The following is a 21,614-nucleotide window of genomic DNA, read 5'->3' as shown; positions in this document are numbered from 1 at the left end:
AATAATTATTAATACCTTCTAGGCACCAACCACACTAGATGATGAGGATAAAATAGTAAATATTATAATCATAGAGTTAACAGTCCATCAAGCAGACAGGAACAAACCAATAGCTATACATTTAACCACTCAAAATCATGACAGTACTACAAACAAAAATCATCCAGGGATTTGAGATCGTATACCAGGTGTACCGACTTAGTGCATCTTAGTGCAGCTTAGTGCATCTCTCCATTGAGAGATGAGATTTAACAAATGGCAAGTGTTGTCACTTGGGAGAGGAGAAGTCATGTTCTGGTGACATGTAGGAGGTGATATGGAGAAGAATATTCATTTTCATTTTTCTTCAACAATTTTTCCACCCATGAAAGGGCTAAACAATGATCCTTTTCCCTACCGCTTATATCTATCTCAGAGGTATCTTTTAGAGCACCATTTGCCTCATCCAAACTCCTCAATTCTTGGGATATTCACCTGGCCATCTATCCCCCATTCCTAAATGTCCACATGCCTATAGTGATGGAGCCTTCTGCCTGCTTACTGAACTTCCCTATTCTCTGGGACTTGACTGCAGCCCATCCTCACATCCCCAGCAGCATCTGCTACTTGAGTGCATTCTCTATTTTCTTTAATCCCAGCCCCCCAGGGGGAAACACTATACCATGTCTCAGTGCTCAGACTTCTATTTCTGCTTTGGAAGAGTTTAATTCCGTTCCATTCAGGCAGCTGAAATTTGTGAGAGCCTACTGTATTCCAGGTAAGGGGTACCAAGATAAAAAGAGTCACTAACCTCAGAGTCACTGACCTCAGATATGTTATAGAAGAGAGATATAACTCAGGAAGTTACAACATACTATGTAAGATACAAAAATAAGCAGTGATGACATGGAAGGTATAAAACAATTGAAGTTGAGAATTACAGTGATTATTATGATGGTAGCCAAATTGCAAAGGAAACATATTTATCCAACAACAAATACATATCAAGTACCTACTATGCAAGATGAAAATGTTGTTGGATAAAACAAGTATAGTTTAGTCCCTTGGGAAGCTTATAATAAAAGTGAAAGACAATAAATAAAACTCATAATTTTAAGTTATGGTAGTTAATGAAGAAACCATCAAGGAAAAGTGATAGAGTATAATGAGGAGACACCTACCCAAGAAAGAACATTTCTCCTAATAATTAGACATCCTAGGTAAAAATCTGCCAGTCCTTAACTATGTTAGTCACCTGTTTCTTGCTATAACAAAATACTTGAGAAAGTCAAGTTAAAAGTAGAAAAGGTTTACTTTGGCTCATGGTTTCAGAGTTTTCACTCCAGAATCAGTTGGCTCCACTGCTTTTGGTCTGTGTTGACACATAAACATCATGGAAGAAGGATTTGGTGAAGGAAAACTCCTTACTCATGGCAGCCAGGAAGCCAATTGACAGGGAAAGAATCAGAGAGGAGGGGGCTGGGCTCAGGATAGAGTGCCCAGAGACTTGCCCCTATGACCCACTCCCTTCAACTAGACCCCTCCTCCTAAATCTGCATCACCTCCCCAAAGTGCCATCAAATTACAACTCCATCAAAGGATTTATACACTGATGAAGTTAGAGCCCTCATGATCCAAACTTCCAAAAGCCCCACCTCTGAATACATGAGTCTTTTAGATTAAATCTTAGAGCTCAACCATAGCACTATGTATCTTAAGCATGTTATTTAGACTCAGTTCCTCAAAATGGAAAAATGAATAATGCATAAATTTATTATAAGAATCAAAATGATTGTAAAAAAGATTAGCGAATTTTTATCCTGCACGATAAGTGTGCAGTAAATCTTGTCATTATTATCCCCTATGTTATTATATTATTTCTGTGCTTCACGTCAGTCTTTCTGAGCTTCCAGTGCCTCTTCCATGAAATGGAATGACAACACCTTGCTTTGAGGGCTGAGAATATGCTACATTATGTCAGATGCTACATCTCTAAAGTATGATTATGAAAATACCCAGGTGACCATCATTACAATTCTTAAGAACGTTTAAACTTTATGGTATTGTGCTATCCATACCAAGCAATGGTGAATGAAATATATTACCTGTGTAGTTTCTTCTTTAGGAATAATATGACATAAGGTCATGAAGTGCCATACGGTATCTCATACTACATATACTTGATATTGCAGGTAGTCCACATCTAGAACATTTCCACTGAGAGATCCATTAGACAGCACTAATAGAGCAATTCCGGGCACCAAAGAAGTTAATTTGTCACAAGTAATTGTATACACCAGACACTGCAGTCCCTCATATCCATAGTTTTTTTTTCTTTTTGAGCTTTCTGTTACTCATGCTCAACAGTGATATGAAAATATGAAATAGAAAATTACTGAAATAATTCACAAGTTTTAAATTGCATGACATTCTGAGTTACATGATGAAACCTCATGCCATTCTGCTTTGGACACAAATCACCCTTGTGACCCTTTGTCCAATCTATCCACACTGCCTGTTCATTTGACACTTAGTAGCCATGTCTCTTATCAGATCAACTAGTATGGTATCACAGGGCTTGTGTTCAAGACCCTTACTTTACTTAACAATGACCCCAAAGTGCAAGAATAATTTTGCAAAGGAGCTACCAGGGCAGAAAACCTAGAATGACAGATTTAGTAATCTGTGGCAATGCTGCAAAGCATATGGAAAAGGCATACAATATATAAGTCTTGGTACCATTTGAAGTTTCAGGCACCCACTAAGGGTCTTGATATGTGTACTCTGACCACAGGGACATACTATCTTAGAGGTCACACAAATTATTCCATCTCTGGAATATGTAACACTAACATGCCCTATATCTACATAGCTTGCAAACTACTTTCACATGCGTAATTCATTTGTCCTTACTACTACTCCTGAAGTACAAGGTATAATCAAAATATCCAATAAATGTTTCAAATTTTGAAAAATATATTGTAATAAAAGACATCATCATTAATCTCGCTTGCTTCAAACACACTCATTCCATCACTTTTGCCACTTTCTGAAGCAGTCCTGGAAGTCCTCTTTTGTGAGTGTCTTTATGAGATGTGATCAACAATATGGTGAATGCTGCAGCCAAGTGCCACCCAATGAAAAGGGAAACTGGTAAAAACTTTACAGTGCATGCTCAGCCACCTTATTCACCAGCACAATGAGACTTCTGAATCTTTGCCAAAGTCAAAATGACCAGGAAAGATAAATATTTTGAAACAATTAAGGACATCGAGGCAGCCAGGGCAGTGCAACTAAAGACACAAAAGACTTCCAGAATTGCTTCAGAAAGTGCATGAACGTGGGCTAAGTGTGTTTGAAGCAAGGGAAAGAAATTTGAGGAGGATTAGTGGTCCTGTCTTTTACTATAGTAATTTTTTTTTAATTTTAAACATACACCAGGCCAGGGATTTAGCTCAGTGGTTTCGTCGCCTGCTGCGCAAGCACAAGGGCCCAAGTTCGATCCCTGGTACCAAAAAACCCACAAATAAACCAAAATAAACATACACCAAAATTTTTTTATCACATCCTAGTCAGAAAGGATATTATCATCTCCACTCTACCTGGGAGAAATAATTAACACGTGTAGTAGTAGAAGCAGCCATCATTAAATGCTCACATATGAGGTATATGTTGAATACAATGCTAAGTGATTTAGGGCTTGCTTGCTTGCTTCCTTACTTGTTTGCTTGCTTGTTTGCTTGCTTGTTTTACAGTGCTAGAGGTTTAATCTAGGGCTTCATGCATGCCAGGCAAGTACTATATAACCAAGCTGTATCTTTAGCCCTGCTTTAGAGTTTTTAATAATATACCAAATCTCAGAAAAGTAAAGTGACTTCCCTATAGACATTTAATACATTGAGGATATCTTCCAATTTCTGGCCCAGTATTCTTTACCACACTTCTGCCCTTTTTGAGCAGGTTGAATTCTAGTCCTTTTTTCCTGCAGAGACTCGGTTTTTCCAGCCACAAAGTTATCAGGATTGGATGTGTGACAGCTGCTCAAGTTGGCAGGGACACATCTAGTTGGTCATCCTTCCCAGGGCTCTTCCACAGGTCTGATCCCCTCTCCTGCTGAGACAATGTGGCCCATGAAGATGAACTCGAATTCACATTCAGCCTCAGTGTTCTTGTCCACAGCTGCAGAAACAGCTGCTGCCTCGGTGCAACCCTTTCCCTTTTTTCCCCCAATTAATTGCTACCAACTAGTAGAGTGGCTGTGAATACTGTATATCTTGTCCCCTTCCACAGCCTCTGTCCAGCTGTCATTATTCCAACTCTTGTTTAAAGATTCAGAACTGTTCTGTTTGCATGATTAATTCTAGGATTTAATTATTGGCTATTTTAAGACCTCCACCCCATACACTATGTTGAGTGTAACTTGAAGCACTTTTAAGCAGGAATGAGCTGAAACATAGTCATCAATAATATGAAATATGATTACTGAGAATCTGTTACACACTGAACACCAACCATCTGCCTGAATTTTCGGGCTAGGGAGAGAGAGTACAAATGGAGGACCATGTGTCCTATGGCTAAATACTTCAAGACTGTAAAAATTAAGTTAATCACTAAATACATGTTCTATCCTCCATCCTTGACAAATATAATTTCATTACAACTCAGCATGGGGCCACTTTAAAATTTTTGGGACCCATCAATTTTGGCGCTGGAAATGACAGTGTGGCAGAACCGGGCTGCACCCCAGTCCCAGTCTCTTCCCATTCGCGCTGCAGAGGCCTCTGTTCATGAACACGTGGATCCTGCTCTCACACATCCAAGCTCCATCCACAGCCCATGCCCACCCAAGTGGAGGCTCCTTGGCCACCCTCCAGCCTAGGGAGCATAGAGCAGCAGGTGTCACCTTCTACTCTTGGAAGGAAAGATGTGGGAAGAGGCCTGTGCAAGGCTTGGATTCGTTTGAGCAAGGACCTATGATCTATGTAATGCCTAGCAAAACACCAAGTATACAACAAGTTATCAACAGATACTAGCTATTATGTTCCCAACATACATGGAAGGCACTCTACATAGTTTACTTAAAAGCTGCATAAACCATAGTATTTTGTAAACACAAATAATATACGACAGCTCTGCTTTACTCCAATTCCTTCTCATTAAGGACCTCGAAAACTGTTTACCTAGGAAGGACCGTGGCACTTATCCCTTTTCTACTTTTCATTAGCCTTATGTCATTTTAATACTTTGTGGGAGAGCATTTCTATTTTCTGGTGAATGACTATGAACATCTTCCTATCTCTGTGGACTGATCACATTCCAACGTTCAAGTTTGATACTAGTTATAGCTAATCAATCTTCCTTTTTTATTCATTAATTTTATCGGTACATTTTAGTATACAATATAATGACATTCATCATTGGGAATTTGTACCTTTACGTGATGTATCTGGGTTCTTATTTTTCCCCCTTCCCCTGCCCTCCCTTAAGCCCCCCACCCCTCCCTATTTACAAAGAATTTGTTTCCATTTTTTCATTTTCTCCTATTTTTTCCTTCCCCTCTTTCATTTCCCCTACCCCCCTCCCTCCCACTTCCCCTTCCCTTTCGGACCTTTTCTTTCTATTAGGCATTATTTGTTATACATTTTGGTCCTCATTTACTCTTGCTATTTTTAATTGTTCAAACTTACAGTTACAATACAAACCCTTTATCTATTGCACTGATACAGCTCGGGCTAATAGTTTTCCATAGCATGGGTCCCAGAGGACAAAGTAAAACTCTCTCCCCCATCTCCACTGCCTCCCTAGGCTTTTTCTGTTTCCTTATAGGATATCATGAAATTATATAATCAGTAGCCAGCTGGCTATCATCTCTCTATCAATACATCTTTCTGTCTGTATGAGGGGTGTGTTTGTGTGTATGTGAAGTTCTTCTCTAAGCTTTAAACCAGGAGAAAATCAGTCTCTCCACAATGGTTTTTCTGTTGTAAATATTCCCATCTTCAAAAATTTGGTTATAAAGAACAGAAGCACAATCAAATTTCTTTTTAAAACCTTTTATTGGTTTGGGGAAATTAATAGAACGCAAGTGTATTTAATCTCTCCTTTCCTCTCCTTCATCCTTCCTCTCCCTAGATAAGACTGTCCTGATACCTAGAAGATCAGCCTTTAGGGGGTTTGTAGTGGATGAAATTCCAACTCAGGCCCCATGTTTACTCAACAATACTGTTTTAGTTTCTGCCATATTCCAAGCTCTTAAAATGGAGAATCTGATTGGCCCATTTCATAAAATTAGGTGTCCAATCAGTGTGGTCAGATCAACTTGACTGTGTGGTCTTAAACAAGGGGCCTCAGCTTCCTATCTGTGAAGCAAAAATGGAAACTCTTTATTCACAATGAGTTAATAGAATGCATGGAATTATCCTTTTACTTATCTGTTTTAATCACTTATTTCACCATCGATTTTTTTAGCTTCTATTACATTCTTTTTTGCCTAATAACTTCTAAGGACCAGGGAAGTCTTATCTAGGAAAAAGAAGGATGAAGAAGAGGAGAGAAGAGATTAAATATGCTTGTGTTCCATTAATTTTCCCAAACCAATATTTTGGCAAAAACATTATATACTTTTAGAAAAAGAAAAGTATCATTCAATCTCATATTATATGTAAAGTATAACTATGGATAAATTTATAATTGCCATTGGAAAAGAAATTAATTATTAGTCTGACTTAGTTATGAGTCCCTTACTTTTATTGGAAAGCTTATTTCAACAATTTCAAAATATTTTGGGGAGTATGACCAACATAAATTATGAAATTATAGGTTGTTTATTTACTTGTTTTGTCAGCATCTCTTAAGGGTATCCCAAGATCTTGAAGCCTGAGGAGGAAAAAAGACTAACATTTCCCATAAAAGCCAGTCTATTTGGGTCCCAGTATGTAACTATTACATCTCATCTGCATCTTTAATCCTCACAGTTCAGCAGCTCACTGCAGCCTGGGAAAGGGAGTTGGAGCAAGACAGTTCCTGTGAAAGGTGATGAAAGGGAGGTTTCTAAAAGTTACAAGACCCGTACAAGGCCATGTGTGTAATGAGTTGCCAGGCAGGCATTGGGATCTGTGTCTGCCGCAAAACACTTGGCTTTCTCTACTTAGAGGTCCTTTGTGAAACCTTCATCTTCCTTTGAAAAAGGATTATTTTGTATCGGTAAATCGTTGAAGGATAGCAATAATAGGGATTTTATGAAGCAAAGAAACATTAAGCTATTTCTTTCATAAATACTAGATTTTAACTTTTCATGCCCTACTTTAAAGTTAACTTGTTCTGAAGCAACAAAGAAGACTAAATCCCCTGGAATATGAGGGGCTTACTTCAAAATATGAAAATACAGACTGAAATTGTCCCTGCAGCTATACCTAGACATGAAATATTTGATCCTGGTTCTGGCTTTAATTTTCTTTGATAAGACATAATAATTTGACATTGAGTTGAACAATTTTTACCCAGCATCTTCTCTGTGCCAAGGACAGCACCCAGCATGAAGTTAGCCATGTACAACAGTGGTCTGGCACCCAAGTGTTTATGAAGATGATGAGGACAAGTTTTGGGTCATTTTCCCTATCTTGCTGATGAGTCTCCAAAATTTATAGAATTTTTTAACATCCTTTATAAGTCTGAGGAGGATAAGAAAGTGGAGTTTAATGCAGAATAAAGAGCCCAGCTCTGCAATATTAAAAGATTATCTTCAGATTTATTGTGCTGTGAAAAAGCTGTGATAAAAGTGTGGTAAATGTTACTTATTAGCACTCTCCTCTTTAACTGCCTCTCACACAGCACCGAGCCAGCCGACCGGTGTCACACAACTGGGCGCAAGAGTGTTAATCTCTACTGCAAATTCTGCAGCTGGGGTCTCCAGCAGGAGGAAAGGAAGGACGGGTTGTCAGTGTGTGTAGGCATTACAGTCGAATGAGTTCCTCCGGATACAAGCCCTGAGGCAGGGTCCCAGGTTAAGCCTAATATGCTCATTCTCTTCCTCTCAAAGCAATAGTTAGTTAGTTATTGGTACCAGGGATGGAACTCGGGTCCTTGCACTTGAGCAGCAGGTGGCAAAACCACTGAGCTAAATTCTCGGCCCCCGCAACTTTCATTTTTTAAAACAAAATATCTACAGGCAGTGGTAGTATCTTCACTGCAGACATTCATTTTGCATGTGAGGGAGATAAAGCAGAGCTACCGTCACTCCCCTCCTTTCATTCTACACCTTTAAAGAGAAAGAGATCTAGCCTCAAGTGTGTCCGTGCCGATTCCAAAGCAATTGTAGGACATCATTCTCCAAATAAAATCACTTCCTGAAGACCTGAGTTCAGAGAGTGGCTAGGATGACCGCTGTCATTTTCCATGAAATCTTAAGTCTTGTGCAATCTCTGAGCATCTACTTTTTCATCTTCAAAATGGTGGATCCTGTATGTCTTGTTGGTATCCTGTGGGCAGCAGTGTTACTCAACATATGCACAATTTGAGAGTCGTGAGTGCTGAGCAATCAGAAGGAGTCAGACCTGAGCAGTAGCACAGTATCCCAAGGCCCTCACCATTCCATGTGTTCATCCCTTGCATGATGAGCCAAGGGAGGTCAAAGGCATCCTAAAGAAGAAACAGAGCGACAGGGAATAGGGACAGTAAGGAGAAGGGTAATTTAGTGTCTTGGGCTAACAGGTATTTATTAATATCTATGGAATTATTGGGATAGTCTGACAGCAAATACCACTATTCCCAGGCATTCCACCTAAGTACCTTGGGATTGAGCATAAAATAAACACACTTACTAAAGTGGTTAGCATCTGGGCCCACATGAAACAGCAGACATCCAGAAAATGCAGTTTACTCCCTTCCTCTAACTGTCCAGGTCCCAGGCCTCCATGGCCCTTCCCTGTAGTACAGCAGAATCACTCCTCAGCCACTGGACTAGATAACCTGTCACTCTTCCAAATAGGCATGCAAAGTCACAGGCTGATTCTTGAAACAACTGAGTCAAAATTCTTTCTCTTGGCTCTGCATTTGCAGTTACACAAGTCAGTAGCCTTTGAATGTTTCATTGGCTCCATGGTTGAAGTGGTCTGAAACTAGAATTCCCAGAAGCACAAGGTGGCCCTGACAGGGCAGAGAGCAAAGTCCACAGGAATCAAAAGACCTGAGCTTGATAGTGATTGTGAAACTGGGAGAAGTCACCTCCCCTCACTGAGTCTCAGCTTCTCACTTGGATAGGAGCAAATCTGGCCAAAATTAGTGATTCTTGGCCTTAGCTATATACAATCACTTGGGAGCCTTACAAAAGGCCGCTGTATAACCCATAAACATTCCAATTTAATTAGTGTTGGATAAAGCCTGGAAAATATTACAATGCAGCAAAAGTTGTGGATCTTTGAACTGCAATCTGTGAGCTTCAGTCTAGTTCGGTACAGAAAATTATATTCATGGAGTTTACTCCTAGTGAGAACTTATAACTGAGAGACACATCATGTTTATCCCATATTTATACTTTCTGTTGTGTTATCTCAGAACTTATTGATGTACGTGTTTGGGGTTTTTGGTTGTTTGGATTTGGTTTGTTGACCTTTTGTTAATACAGAAGTTAATACAGATGATTCTTCAGACCACAACTGACATGGTGATTTATATCGACTCTAACATCTATGAGAGATGACTATGAACAAAATTAAGTTACTATATGTAGTTAGCCTGACAAAATTGTCTTCTCTTAGCTAAACTCTTCTTGCTAACTCCTGCTGCTGTTGATTACAGGGCTTTGCAATGCAATTCAACAGAATAAAATAGTTATATATGTGCCCAGTGGATAATATTACAGGACATGCTAAGAAATTAAGAATATAAAATAAGGTGTTCCATAATGGTGTTCAGTATATGTTGGTTTCTAAAGTCATTTTAACAAACCAATGACCAGCAGGATAGTGGAAGACAAGGGCAGGGCTTGGGAATTGCAGAGGCAGCCCTGCCCTTTACTCTGTCCATGCAGAAAACCCACACACAGCAAGTGCCCCTTCCTTGCTGCTGTTTTACTTATCTATTAACACATCAGAGAATAAGAGGTGCGGCCTGAGAACCCCAGAGGAGCAGAATTTAGAAAACCTAGAATTAAATCTTATTTATTTCTCTCCTTTTGAAGATGAGGAAACTGAGTCCAAGGAATCAAAGTAACTTTCTGAATGTTACCCAGTTAGTTACCTGATGGAGCTTGAACTTGAACCAACTCACCTGGAATCTAGCCCAGAGCTCTCTGCTGTGTGCACAGCACACTAAATGGAAGCCAGAACTGCAGTCAGCTGCAGGAAAATCACTGCCACAGTGGCTTGAACAAGTAAAATATCCAGGTGTTGAATATAACAAAATCAAAAGTAGGTGTATGGGCTGTTCTGGGTAAACAGTAACACTCTCCAGGACATGGACCTGCTCACTTTCTGCTCTGCCCTCTGTAACATAGCTCCTAGACACCAACTGCCAGTCTTCAAATCCTGCCTTTATCACTTGTGAACTAAGGAAACTGAGATGGGCCCTTCTGTGACTCAGTTCTCTAGCTTTAAACAACAATTGGTATGAGGTCCAAATTATTTTATCTAGAGATAGTGCTTAGAAACATCTCACTTAAGGTAAGGACTAATTTACATTCGCTCTTATAGTTATGGTTGCGGTGTCTGTCTTGCGAGATAGTTGCAGTACCTATGAGGTATTGAACCTGCTTTTCAGACAGAACGAAGAAAAGCCCTTTTATGGTTCTCGCAGACTTTGGTCTCTTGGTTCATGAAATGAATACAAGTCTTTGGAACTCCAGTTCACATCTTATAGACCAGAACTGAGCCCCATACACACCCATACTTAAAGAGAGTATGGAAAATCACATACCTTAGACTTGCTGCTTTGCCATCTTAAACAAAATAGTATTCTTAAATAGGCGGTGAGTGAATGCTAAGTATACTACTCTCCAGTGATCCTAGGACTAGGCATATTCACCACCTAACTGTACCTTGGGGTAAGGATCCTGCCCTACCTAGCTATAAGAGTGATTGATTAGACTAAATGCAGTAACCAATGCCTCCTGTGACAATTTTTCATTTCCATCATGATCTGTAAATAATTCATTATTTAGCCATTTCAGGTAGTAAATGTACTGATAAACATTTGAAATGATGCTATTCCAGAAATAGCACTGAAAATGGATTTTACTTCTTGCACAGTGAAGAAAAATACAGATTTTTCCAAAATCCCAAATTCCCCATGAACTTCTTCATCACACTAACTGTGGCCACTCTAGGGGAAAAATCTAATACTGTAGAGGTGGGGAAACCAATTTGCACTATAAATAATGGTACCATGGAAAACTATCTTTATTTCTTCTTATAAGACTCATTAGATAAAGACTTACTCTACATCTCTCAAAGGAATGGAAATGGCTTTGTCTTCAATGGAAAGAGTAAACAAAAGATCTTGATATCTTGTCACAGGTAAAATATTATCAAGGAATGTTGTGTGATACATATAAACATCAACAAATCTATGAATATGTTTCTTAAACACATATTTGCTACCCCATGTGCGTACATATTGTGTACATTTACATATTTCTTCACATATCTATGGTCCCTACTATGCCAATATGTGTATGTGTGTACAAGAACATGTATTGCTATAAATTATTTTCTGATCTTATTACATAAAATTGTAAATATTTAAGTGCTGGAACTCTGCTGCTCAGAGAAATGATGTTGCTTTGCTGGCATGTAGTGACTTTTCTTGTCACAGGAGGAATTCAAGCAACATCTGAATGTCCATTTGGTAAATCTGTAGTAGAAGGAATTCATGTTTCAGAGATTGAAATTAGGTGAGGGATAGAGGAAGAATCAAATTAAATGATCCTCATGAGATCTTTGAATTTTGTGAGTGTATAAATGAATGGATATGAAGTAGATATGGGTTTACTTTACAAGACATTATACTATATTTAATGGAGTACTTATTTTACACTTTTTGTGCACTCTTTTTGCTGAGCTAATTGCTGAAAAGCAAATCCTACCTTCTTGAATTCAAAGGGACAATAGTGATCTGTTTAATGCTATCATTTCGTAGAGTGAGACCAAGTTTAAGGAAAGGAAACATAATCAAGATCATTCAGCTAGACTGTGTCAGAGTTTTCCACTTTCTCTTTTAAAAACCCATTTCAACATGGAAATTTTTATGAGGTTACCTCCAATATCTACAGGACTGGTTCTGAAAGTGGTTTCAAATAAATGAGTCTAATGAGTAAGTTCATAAAGAGCTAAAATCAGGAAGAATTTTTTCAAGTGTTAAATCTTTCAAAAGGAGGAATGAGTTGTCCTGGAAATTTGGACAGTCTTCTTCACTGTTATCTGAAAGGATACAGCAGAAGTTCCTGAAAAGAAGTCCCCGAGAAAGGCTGAGAATGTTATTTAATGTGATGCTATCTACTGTCACAAACTGAAATCTCAGTATCCTAAAACAGTAGCAGTTTGTTTCTTATTCCTGTAAAATCTCTTCAGAGACGGTTTAAAATGCTGGCCTTTCTGCTGTTGTTTAGGAATCTAGAGTGATGGAGGATTAACTGTCTTCATTATGTGGCTTTCAAGATCACCTGGGCATCAACATTCCAGGTCAGAGAGAAAGGTGGCATGAAGTACTTTCATGGGCCAAGCCTGGAAGTGATGTGTATCACTTCCTTCTATAGTCAGCCCATTGGCCAGAACTCTATCACATGGACACAGTCAACAGCAAAGAAAGCTGGGAAATACAGTCTGGCTCTTTGTGCCCAGGAAAAAATTGAAAAAGTTTTGATCTATCCCTAACCAATCTCTACCCTAGTGAATGTGGACTAGATGATTTCCAAGGTCTCTTTCATTTGTTTCTGTATTTTCTCTCCCTCGTATCTCTATATCATTTTCTGTATTTTTTCTGTCTAATCTTCCAAATCACTAATTCTCTTTAGTTGTTCCAATTTCCTACTAAATTGATCCATATATTGCTTAATTTCAGTTTCTATAGTTGAAAGTTCAAGAACTTCCATTTGGTTATTTTATAGAGTTTTCAATTTTCATCAGCAATTCTCAGTACTACCTTTTATTGCCTCAAACGCCTTAAGTATAGCTATTTTAAATGCTTCTATCTTGCAGCTCTATTATCTGGATCCCCCATAGGCCCGTTTCTTCTGCATATTGATTCTACTGATTTTCAGTTTAGTCCCTTGACTCCTCTTATGCCTGATTATTATTTTTTGAATGTTGGTCATTGTATGTAAAACACTGTGGATTTAATTTAAGCCTAGAATAATGTATTTTCCTCAAGAAAGTATGTACCTTGGTTTCTGGCAGATTTATTAGTGACTGTAGTTATCCAGGATCAATCCAATTTGAGATTAAGATGTGTTGAAGCTAGACTTCATTCCTTTAGAAGGCAAGTATACTTCTGATCCTCCTTTACTCCTAGGATATAGACTTTTAACTTCTCAACTGGAATTAAAGTGGTTTGTCACAATTAAACCCCCTCACTCAAGGACGCTAAACTCCGTTTACTGCTTTCTTAGCTCTATCAATCTGTTGAAAGTTCTATTTATAATTGCTCACCTTTTGAGACTCCTGTTCCAGAATCAACAGACATGTGTGGTGAAAATAAAACATTATGCCCAATACAGGGTTTATTTTTCCAGATTACCTTATATTTTTGCATCTTAAACCTATGATTTTTCAATGATTTGGTTGCTTTCTACTTTTTTCACATTATATTATGTTTGGTTTCAGCTTTTTCAATTATTCTTAATAAGATAGCTACCAATTACTATTTCATGTAACTACTATGTGTCTCCCTATCTTCCTTTTATTACCTGCACTACAACTCATTGTTTCCCTTAACAATACACACTGACTATTTTATATGAATATGTATCTGTCTTACTATTTTTGACATTTTAACTCATCACATTGTATAAATGCAGCTGCTTTATTTAGCCATTTCATTGTTGATGAAAACTTTGAGTGATCACAATTGTTCAAGGCAAACATGGTTTTGCACATGTGTGAATATCCATAAGATCATTTCTAGAACTGTCATTTCTATGTTATCAAATTATCTTCCAAAAAATTACCAATTCACATATCCACCACTAGATGTTATCAAATCTACTCATTTTGTAATCAACTCTAAATTGGATTTCCAGATTCAATTCTCTTTTGCTTCTAGTCCAGTCTCCACATTATAAACACATGTACTGATAAATCATAAAATTTGATCATGTCACTTTGCTCTTTAAAGAGTGATTGGATTTGCACATACTGACATTTCCTTTACTTTCTGATACCACTCAACCCCTTCTCCTTACAAGTCTTCCTATACCATTTGTACCGATCATATTCACATTTTCTTAAACACACAACACTTTTCCACATATTGGCAGCCTGGTGTATTCTCCTTCTCTCTGGAATGCCCTTCCACTTTTGCCTAAATAAGAAAAAATAAATGTCATCATCCAACTCACACATTATTATTAATTCTTTTGAGAAATATTCTCCAATCCTTGCCCCTCTCACCCTGTCCCCATACACAGGATACAAAGTCAATTATTCCTTCTTGTACATTACTATTATTACATCTACCTCCCTCTCCTGTAACAGAATACTACATTACCTGCTGGTAAGCCTGTGTGCCCCTCCAATGAAATATTAGTTGAGAGAAGGAATTGTGCCTTATTCCTGCTCTCCATTGCTCCATTGACCAGCAGAATACCAGACATGGAAAAAATACTCAGAAATAAATTTTCAAAGAATAAATTTAGCACATAGTGCTGCTGCAAAAATTCCCCAATACAAGAATTTTCAGAGCAACCTCCCAGTCCCCAGTAGTGGGAATTCTTTGAGCAAAGATGCATTTGACCTAGGTTTAGCATGCAGATCTCAATGTGGGTATATTAAGACTCAAGAGGAAAAGAATAGAGGTTTGCATTATTAGGTGGAACTTAGACTTTAGGCAGTGTTTCTCCTCTCAGTACCTAAAGCCATTTATGTTTTTGGCTCTATGACTTGAGTGAAAATCAGAAGTTGTTGGAAATTTAAGCTCTTAAGATCTCCACAAAATGTGTGCATTTTAGCCACTGAGATTCTACAACTCTCATGGAAATATGTAGATTTTTGAACCTAGTTTGACCTCTGGTATAAGGCCTCCCTGGTGTTTACTTTTTGTTCAGTGCTTCTAGACATATGCACTTACTTTTTAGACAAATTTTTTGACAGGCATGGTTCTCACCCAGTTGATAGAAAATATAGGACAAAAAAAGCACAAGTGATCTATTTGCTCTGGGAAAATTTATTTGCTTTAGGAATCTATCTGTTTACCAGGGAATATTTTATCACCCCAAGGAGATAACATTTTCAGCCTATTTTAATGTTGTGTAGCACAGGACCTGAAAGACTGTAACAACACTAACTAAGATTGTAATCTGTGACTCATCTTCTCCCCTAAGGGATTCTGATTTGCTATACCCCAGTGGCTCATCCATTTGGTATCTAGTATGATTGGATTTTATTCCTGACTGCATGTTCCTATCTAGACAGCAAAGACAACCATCTCCTCCGATGTCCACAGACATAGTCATGACCATGGTAAATATGGTTTTAGTATTATTCATTTGGATTCAATACCACTCTCAGAATCAGAGGAGCCTTGAAAGGCCTTAACAATTATTGAATTTTCTCTACAACATCCCCACCAAGTGGTCACATTACCTTTATTGGAGTATCTCCCATGATAGGCAGCTCATTGCTTTTCCTCTTGTGATTTTTCTGAAGTGTCTCTCTTGTATTAATTGAGCATAAACCTGTTTCTTGAATAATTTTATATATGGCCCTAGGAATAAATCTAATGTTCTCTGTGAGTTTTGTGTCCTGGTTTTGCTTCTTCCACAAGAAAACCACGCAAATGCTTAAAGAATTCTCTTATATACACTGCATCATTCATTCTAAATGAAACTCCCATGCTCTTTAAAGTTATCCTCAGGGAGTGCAGTCTTGAGTCTTTGCCATTATGGTCACCTACTATCTTGACTATCCATGTTTTCAGCATTTATCCCAGCTGTTCTCAGAGGGATGACTGGAAGGATTCCTTGATGAATGTGCCAGACCAGGAAATGAACAGTGCAAATTCTTCCATCCTCTTTCCTGAAATAACCTTCAATTGATCCACAGAGATTTCTGAGACTCCTTTGTTTACCTCATCAATGGAATGAGTTTTTCCTTCAACTTATTATAGAGAAAATGTCATATCCATTTCCTCGGGTTGCTTTCTAGGTGGGCTTCTGTAAGCTCCTGCTTATTACAATGGAATTGGACAAATACAAAGCAAAAAAAAGGAAAAAAACCTTCAACATGCATACATGACAGAAATGGTGGTGTTTTGGTGTCAGTTGGATCCAGGTTAAAATCCTAGTTTTGTTTCTTATTTGTTGTGTTATCAGAAAAATTCTTTGTCTCTCTCTGAGCAACAGATTCCTGTTCTATATAGTGGGGGTGATTCCAATTATTACAGTGGCTCATCACAAACTAGTGATAATAAATGTATAGAATTTAACATAATTCTTGGAAAATAGCAGATTTTTAAAATTAAATTACCTAAAAATATTCTTTACTTTATAACTTGGTTCCATGTCTAGAGCTCTCAAAAGGTATGAAATCTTGAAAAAACTATTTGAGTTTTTTAAAATTAATTTTATTGGTACCTTTTAGGTATACAATATAATGACATTCATCATTGGAGATTTGTACCTTTACCTAATATATCTTGATTCTTATTTTTTTCCCATTCCCCTGCCCTCCCTTCAGCCCCTCCACCCCTCCCTATTTACAAAGACTTTACTTCCATTTTTTCATTTTCTCATGTTAATTCCATTCCCCTCTTTCTTTTCCTCTACCCCTCCCACTTCTTGATTTATATTCTCATTTCTAAAACTAGGTAACAATTCATCTTACCTTCCAAGGTGGCTTGATTTTGTTAATTGAGATATCATACAGAAGTAGCTCTCACAATTTATTAAATAGTATACAATTTCTTCTAGAAGTGAACATTTAACAAGAAAGACTATTTGATTCAGTTTCATGTTCCCACCACAGTGTCTGGTTTATGGGAACTGTTGCTCTTTACAATTCTCTCCCCATCACCCAATTCAAATATGAATGCCCTTCTCCTTTCCCCTGTCAGCCCACACACGTGGTCTGGAGGCACAGTGCTCTCCCTGGGTGATGGTAGCCTCTGGGGGTATAATTGGGCAGAACTGTGAAAGCACTCCCTCCAACTCAAGGCTCTGCCCTCAACAAGGGTCACAGTCTAGGAGGAGAGACAGCTTATGAATAGCTAATTGTATGACAGTGTTAGGATAGAGGTATGCCTTTGGGATAGTGATGTAAGAACAAAGTCATAGTCGACTTATGGTGAAAGGGAGAATGGGGAAGAAGGGGGTGGTTAAAGAATGGGGCTTTAAAAATGGAAAGGAGTTGACTAGAGATTGAGCGGAGAAAAATGTTCTTAAAGAAATGAACATTTGCAAAAAACATGGAGTTGTGGGAAATAGCATTCTTCATTCTGAGAAGAGTAAATCAGATTACAAAACTACCCAATGTTGGATAATGTCAGGCTACAGAAGGTTGTGGGGCCAAACATGAAGGGACTTGTATTCCCTAAGGGATTTTTGGATTTTTGTGCTATAGGTCATAGATTACTATGAAAGGCCACTGAAGAGTAAACTTATCTGATTAGAGTTTTAGAAATACATTGCCAGTGACTTTATGGAGGATGAACTGAAGCACAGGCAAAAATAATCACCAAAAGATCTCTGTTAGGATTATGTTATTTTACCTCCTTTCTCTCCTAATCATTAATATATCTGAGCTGCTTTTGCATAAATTCAGAGTATCTGCCTTTTATCAACAAAACTCCAAAGGAATCAAAATGCCTAGAAAGATAATTATTGCATATTATTTCTTTTCCTCACTGCTACTTTGTCAGTCCCAAAAGATAAATAGAATCCAGACACTGATCAATTAGTAAGTATTTACCTCACCCATTTTGTCCTGCTCCTCACCTAAAATGTTTACTCTTTTTCTTTGTGCAACCTGCTGGATACCTCAGGACCTATCTCTTGTCAGGTACTTGATATATGGTTTAAAAAACCATAACTGTTTCTAATTGTCTTCCCTGGAACAGAAAGGTTTGATAGGATACATGGAAGACAAATCTGTTCAGCAGACACGTTGATGGTTCCTATGTACTGGAGATGCAAAACTAAATAAGGCAAAGATATCATTTACTGCTGACACCCCTCATTTGTCATGATTAGCCCATATTAAGTGTTTATAGTGTGTGCCAGTAACTCTAGAAGATGCCTTCTATTTGCTACTGTGTCAGTCTTTAAGATCTCTATGACAAAGCCCCAATTATTAACTTAATTTCACATATAAGGGAAGGGAAGTTTAGAAAAATTAAATACTTGACCAAGATCACACAGTTATTAAGTGTCAAAAATTGAACCCTAACCAGATCCATCTCACCCAAACATATGCAGTATTTTAATTGGGATTCTTGCCTTAAGATGCTGACTGACAGTGAAGTGAGAGACACACATGTAGAAGTCCAATTTCAAGTGATGACTCTAAAATGCCAAAGCAACATGAAAGAAACACCTGGAATGCTTTGAAGAGGGGAATGTGTTGCAGTAGAATTCTTTCTCACACACACAAGTCTCTAGAACAGGAATGGGGACAAGCATTTTGAGAAAGGGTATACAAAGGACTGAACTGCAAGACAATAGTGCACTGTAGATATTCCACTGGACAGAGTCATGAGGGCTTGGGACAAGTCCGGATGGCAGGAAAGGATGCCTACTGGAAGACAGTGACAAAGGAGACTTGAAAGAGAATTTGGTGATAGACTTTGGAAGGAGTCTATACAATATTATGACAAATTTAGATTTTATCCTATAGCCAAAATTAGTTCCATGAGCTGGTTGCAGAACCATCCTATTAGATGCAAATATCAGGCATCAGCCCAGAAGAGTCTAATTTATTTGGACAGTGATTCTCAAAGTTCAGTGTTTATCAGAATCATCTGGAGCATTAATAAAAATACAGAGACCCCACCTCTGTATTTACTAAAATTCTCATTTGATCTTAATATAGTCTAATATTTAAAACTATTGGTCTAGGTCAAAAAATAAGAATCTTGATTTTTATAAATATTTTCTAGGTGATGATTATGGGCCAATATTCCAGATTGGAATATTATAGATATCACTAAAAGAAAACCAACAGAAATTTTGCTATCATTATTTAACAATAAAAACTTCAATGTGTCTTTAAAACAGCAATATCAAATTAAGATTAAAAGTAACATTAAGATCTGATAGCAGAGAAAGATTCACAGTGATCAAGGTACCACAGCAGACTCCATCTCTTTATGGAAAAAAAAAAAACAGGACCTATCCCACTCAGTTCTTATACAATTGAAAATAGGGTGACACCTTAAGCAGCTAATTACTTTCCTTCACTACAGAATATTTTATATTTTTAAGTCTATAGAGATAGAAACATAGAGCATGTTCTATTTCCCTTTTACTACTTTCTCTCATTCTAGTTGTTTTGATATTTACTCTTCTTCATAAGTGTATCAGCCATTCATTCCTTGTTATTGCCTTGTGATACGCCACTGAATGGGTTTGTTTCTCCATTCATGAGTAATTGGGCATTTTAATGGCTTCTACTCTGGGGCTATTTCAAGTAAATTTACTATGAATATTCATGTATAAGGAAAATTCTCTCTCTCTCTCTCTCTCTGTGTGTGTGTGTGTGTGTGTGTATGTGTGTGTTACTCACAAAATCCTTCTCCTTCTAAAATTCTATATGTAGCACAAGAATCAGCCTCTCCTACTTCATAATGCCCCCAGCTCTACCCCAGGAATTACCAAGAACTTTAAACATTTTAGGATGAAAAAAAGAATAAAGAAGCTACCACTCAATCTCTAAATATGGGAAGCCCAATTTTACATTTCTGTAGCTCACCACCTTTCATCTGTCTTAGGTTCAAAATCATCCTGGCTCAGTTTATTACTTTTCAAGATCAAACCCACACCCCTTAACCTTTTCAAAGTTTTCTATGAGTTGGGGGACTTGGCTTAGCCTGTCTCGTCTTCTGGAACTCTCCCCTAAATAACCAACCATGTAGCCCCTCCAAAATGCTTACTATCTCCTCTCCAAGTCTCACTTTCTCTTGTCACTGGGCATTGCATGGAATGCCCTTCCCTTTTGGTCTTTTGGATGAATTCATTGCTTGGCCTTCTAACATCACTTCCTCTGTAAATCTTTCCTGAACTCCTCAGTAATCAGGGACTTGTTCTTCTCTACTCATATGGCTGTCTGTACAGTCTACTGCCACAGTGTGTGTTCCCTTGCATCGGGATCAATGGATTAGACATATTCATTTCTATCTTTGTATTTCCTGAGTCCGTCCAGGATGCTACATTGTTAGTTACATTTCAGGATAGTTTGTAGAACAGCAGTTCCACCACAAAGATGTTGCAATCATGCTTCAATTTCTAAAAGAGTTGAGGATTTGGTAGAACCAGCCAAGAACACCCTAAAGTAGACTCACTTCCTTATGTAGAATTGGTCCTCATACTTTTCCAGTCTCTAGATGAGGCTTCAGTTTCCCTACAACACTTTCAAGACTTTAAATGGGTCTTCCAGTTCAGAAAAAGATCAATCTTGGGTTGAATTATTTCCTTTTTTGCCTCTAGCAAGACTATGTTTAACTGGGATTTGTTGCTCAAGTCAGCTTTGAAAAAGCTTGTACATTGGCATGAAAAAAAATTTCAACCTTTCATATCCAATTAGAAGTCATTGAAATCTGCCCAGTTTCAGCAAAGAGAATCTAGGCAGGCAGTCAACAAATATTTGCCTACTATGAACAAAGTAATTTTCTAAGCTTTGAGGCAACAGAAAAAGAGAGACAGTCCACAGTTTTAAGGACTTCCATTTGGAGAGGCAGAGAGAGAGAGAATAAAAATACAGATAAATGTAAAAGGCTATCATCTCAGACTCTGAGAAATACTTCTTGGAAAGTATATTGTGTGGTAATGGATAAGAAACTGTTTAACTAGAGGACAGGAGGAAAAGCTTTTCTGAAGAGATGACATTAGAAACCCTTATAGTGAGGAGTCAGGTGTACAAACATCTTGGCAGAGAGCACTATGCATGAGAGAGAGCAGATTGAAAGCCCTCAAATAGGAATGAGGAAAGGCTACTGTGTCAGGGCCATAATGAACAAAGTGAGTAGAGATGAAAATGGAGATGTAGACAGTCCAGAAACATAGGGCTGTGTAGACAAGTAGAGTGAGGAGATTGTATTTCATTCTGGTTGATTTTTTGTTGGTTTGTGTGTGTGTTTGTTTGTTTTTTGAGTCAGGGTCTCACTCTGTAGTTCAGGCTGGCCTTGAACTCACTATGGAGCCCAGGCTGGTCTCAAACTTACAGTGATCCTCCTACCTTAGCCTCCCAAGTGCTAGGATTACAGGCATGCACCACCTA

The 21,614-nt window shown here is 38.0% G+C and overlaps 1 protein-coding gene across 17 annotated transcripts in view; it reads left to right on the top strand.

Annotated features, from left to right (window-relative positions):
- Tenm4 (teneurin transmembrane protein 4) overlaps window positions 1–21,614 on the top strand; it is a 2,854,999-nt gene that overhangs the window by 1,793,115 nt on the left and 1,040,270 nt on the right. The gene's annotated exons all lie outside the window — the stretch shown is intronic.

Source organism: Heterocephalus glaber, unplaced genomic scaffold (genome assembly GCF_053883595.1).
Source record: "Heterocephalus glaber isolate CG9 unplaced genomic scaffold, H.glaber_assembly_v1.0 deba00001428, whole genome shotgun sequence".
Lineage (NCBI taxonomy): Eukaryota > Metazoa > Chordata > Mammalia > Rodentia > Bathyergidae > Heterocephalus > Heterocephalus glaber.
This window is presented reverse-complemented; position numbering and strand designations above follow the sequence as displayed.